Genomic DNA, 4613 nt, shown 5'->3' on the forward strand with positions numbered 1-4613 from the left:
CTGTATGTTTCTAGTCTAGAATATGCCATGGACTTAATGGGAGAGGAATGGGCAGCAGCGTCCCTCTTAAAACATCACCGAAGCCTAACTGCGGTTGCCATCACGCTTGTTAAGCGTGGCAACTACTGGCTTATATATGACTATTCTCTCCAATTGTTTATATTTCAGTACATATTAACGACTTCCTTATGAAATTTTCTTTCTTTATACCACTGAGGTGGCAAACAAGCATACGGCCCATCTGATGGTAAGTGGTTACCGTAGCCTATGAACGCCTGCAATACCAGAGGCATTACGCGTGCGTTGCCGACCCTGAAGAAACCTCTTTACCCCCCTTTTGAAGAACCCCATGCTGTAGTCTCTTGGGAAAACCTCGGCAGGGAGCTCATTCCACAACCTGAGTGTTCGTGGGAGGAAACATCTCTGAAACCACGCAGTACGCGACCATTGAGGCTGTAGGATATGAGGATGAACTCCCTATCGATGGCGAGCCGTACGATGGTAGAAAGTGGCTGTGGGCATCATAAGTTATTGAACAATTCCTCTGCCACATGACAGCTAACCTAGAATTTTTATTCATATTAGAACGACAAATAAGTTGACGGCCCGCCTGATGGGAAGTTTCACCAGAGGGAGACTTTGTACAAAAGTCGTTTGCTTGGCCACCTCTGTCCCATTCGTGTTTCTACCGTGAAGCAGTTGTGTTTGCATGGCTGTGTTTCGGTTTGAAGGGTGGGATATGACAGTGAATTTATAAGGTACAGAGAAATAACACCTTAGTCCTCAGGAATGGCAACGCATGGGGATATCATGGGCGAAGCAGTAGACTCTGTTATGTCTATGGTACTGCTTATGTCTATAGGCGACGGTTATCACTCTCCATCAGGTGGGCCGTCAGCTTGTTTGCCTTGCGTTTGTTTTGCTATACATCACAGATTATTACGACCATGGTACTTCTGTTCACAGATAATATAATACCATGGTGATATGCCACCGTATCTTGCCATATCTCATATCCCTTCAACCTGTATTAGCCATGCGAGCACTACTGCTCACAGTGGGACAAAGGTACCCATGCAAACGAGTACAAAGTCTTTAATGGGGCGGCGTGTAAACAACCACTCCAATGAGCGTGTTTCACCACAAACGGTATTCTCCTGAAGGTAGGACGAACCCCACACAATGGAGTGACGACTTAGAAAACATTGCTGGAGGTCAGTGGATGCAGGTGGCGCAGGAGTGTTCCATAGAACAGTTTATGGGGGAGGCCTATGTTTAGTGGACAGGTAATGGTTATTGAAATGATAGTACTGATGATCTCCTGATTACAAAACAACAAATACCCATAAAATAATGGTATACCAGGTCAGTACTTGTAATCCGATCCAAGGTGCTATTTAAAATAGTACTCACACCGGAATCAGACTGATGGAGATGGCCGGCTGCAGGACATGGAGATAGTTTCTCCCATTATTAAGACACTATACACGATAATTCTCACCAATCAATGATTTATGTGACGGTATTCTTTTTTTTTATACAACTTAGAATGGCAGACAAGCTGACGGCCCTCCTGATGGAAAGTTGTAACCGTCGCCTATAGACATGAGCAGTACCGTGGACGTAACAGGGTATACTGTTTCGCCCATGATACCTCCCATGCGTTGCCATTCCTGAGGACTCAGGTGTTATTCCTCTGTACCCAGTAAATTCACGCCATATCCCACCCTTCAAACCGAAACACAGCCATGCAAACACAAGTGCTTCACGGTTGAAACACGAATGGGATAGAAGTATCCAAGCAATCGACTTTTGTACAAAGTCTCCCTCTAGTAAATTTGCATACAGGAACGTTAAAAAATATGTATTTTCTTAAAAATCAACGGAACCATATATACGCGTACATAATTGGGCGGGAAAATTATATTCTTAATAATAACAAATGGTAATTCTTTTTTTTTTTAACAGTACATAATGAGATTCGTTTTTATTAGTGGCCAGTTACATTTGCGATTTTATTAGCAGCCAGTTATATTTTGAAGAATTCCAGTGAGCATCTTGACCAGAGTTCTTGATCAATAGATAGATAGATAAATAGACAGATAGATAGATTCTTCTCAGACCAAACTTAGTGCTCAAGAATGTAACAAAGCGTTTTTGAATTGCTTCTATTCTGACAATATGGTTCTGATAGAAGGGAGACCAAATAACAGAACAGTACTCAAGTGAACTTCTAACTAGGGATGTATGGAGTGACAAAATAGTTTGCGAGTTATTCAAAGGTCTAATTGTTCTAAAGATAAACCGCAAAGTTCTATTTGTTAAATAAATAAAATATATACATTTTATATTTAAAAGTAAATGCCTGTTAGAGGCCAGGACTGTCCACACAACGTTGACCACGCGATCTAATATTGCAACATGCAAATGCATTTATAATTAAACATTGATAATAAATCTATGATACATACATTTTTAACCTTGAACCATACATAACTTTATTTCTATACAAGTTTATATTAATATTATGAAAAGAAGGATTTAATTGCGTGTTAGTAATGGATAAAAGCTTCAAATTTCAACCAGACTTTGTACAAAAGTTGTTTGCTTGGGTACCTCTGTCCCGTTCGTGTTTCTACCGTGAAGCAGTTGTGTTTGCATGGCTGTGTTTCGGTTTGAAGGGTGCAATATAGCAGTGCATTTACAGGGTACAGAGGAATAACACATGAGTCCTCAGGAATGGGGGGTATCATGGGCGAAATAGTAGACTCTGTTATTTCCATGGTACTGCTCATGTCTATAGGCGACGGTTACCATTTATCATCAGGTGGGCCATCAGCTTGTTTGCCATTCTAAGTTTCTTAAAAAAAATTACTCAGCGGGCTATGGAGAGGGGCTTCTTTGCGTGACAAAATCCGAAATGAGATAATTGTCAAAAAAAAAAAAAACAGCAAAAAGCCCAAAGGATTAGCAAGCTGAAGTGGCAATGGGCTGGTCACATAGCTCGAAGAACCGACAACCGATGGGGAAGAAAGGTATTTGAGTAGCGACCCTGTATGCAATCACAGTGTAGGGCGATCCACTAGATGGAGTGACGACCTCAAAAGCATTGCAGGGAGTCAGTGGATGCAGGTGGCTCAGGACCGTTCTTTATGGCAGTCTATGGGGGAGGCTTATGTCCAGCAGTGGACGGGTAATGGCTGAGATGATGGTGATGATGAATGGATAAACTCAAAAACAACAAATTTGATGAAATTTTAAAAATTTCTCTCGCTTGTTTAACCCTTAATCAGGCCCCATGTGCACTGGCGTTAAAACATATTTTTAATTTTTTTTTATAAAACTTAGAATGGCAAACAAGCTGACGGCCCACCTGATGGAAAGTGGTAACCGTCGCCTATGGACATAAGCATGTGGCACAGAGGAATAACACCTGAGTCCTCAGGAATGGGAATTTCGAAACAGTATACTCTGTTAGGTGCATGGCACTGCTCATGTCTATAGGCGACGGTTTTTTTTTTTTTTTTTGTTGGATGAAAATGATATGGTAACCCCGCCTGCGCTAACGGGATACGCTGGCGAAGCACCAGTGAAGGGTGATAGATGAGAATGAAAACAGGCCAGTTAGCCTATCATGATGAATTCATCAGGAATTAACCATGATAGTTTCCAGGGGGAACCGCGTGGAGGTTGACCTGGTTAGGTATATTGCTAGCAATAAGATTTTTAGTCTCCATTACTAACAATCCCTTTCCCCCCTATAGGCGACGGTTACCACTATCCAACAGGTGGACCGTCAGCTTGTTTGCCATTCTAAGTTTTATAAAAAAAAAATAGATATCCGACCGATATGGGCGATATCGAAATGGGTGACAACCTTTTTCCCGCCAACAATGTCCAGAGAAACCCAATATATAGATATCGGATCGGTTTCCACATTACTCATACCCAGTCTTTAACAATATGTTTATCAAATAACTCATAAGTAAATGTCCATTGAATCATATTTTAAGGAAATCTTACTCATTTTATAAAACCACTAGCGGCCCGTCCCCGCTTCGCACGGGTGGACATTTTTACAACATTTTAAAATGTGATTATTGTGACATAACGTTAATAGTTGGACGTATAGTATCGCTAAGTTTTTTATAGTTATTGACATTTTCTTCAATATTGTAGAACACACTTTTGTTCTATCACCAACAGTTTCCGCAGCGCACGCGACCGAAGATATTTTATAGCATTGTTTCTACACTTTTGAATTACGTTACTAAAGTTTCAGTAAGGATCGCTAATCTTTTTTAGCAATAAATATAGCCTATGTCACTCATAGTGAATGTAGCTCTCTAATGGTGAAAGAATTTTTGAAATCGTCAAAGTAGTTTTTTTTGTTTATTCATTACAAACATGCGTACACACAAAAATACAAAGCTTTCCTCTTTGTAATATTAGCGTAGATGTAGGTTTACGTACAGGTACGTAATATATTGCTCAGCGGAACACCACGACAATCCTTATCGAATGTTCGTTACATACTTATATCACTCCCTTTACACTGAATTCATTGATAAGATAAACTTTTATCAGTTCAGGTATGAACTAGGTACAGTTTG

This window comes from Galleria mellonella, unplaced genomic scaffold (assembly GCF_026898425.1).
Source record: "Galleria mellonella isolate WM207_F2 unplaced genomic scaffold, CSIRO_AGI_GalMel_v1 utg121, whole genome shotgun sequence".
Taxonomy (NCBI): Eukaryota; Metazoa; Arthropoda; class Insecta; order Lepidoptera; family Pyralidae; genus Galleria; species Galleria mellonella.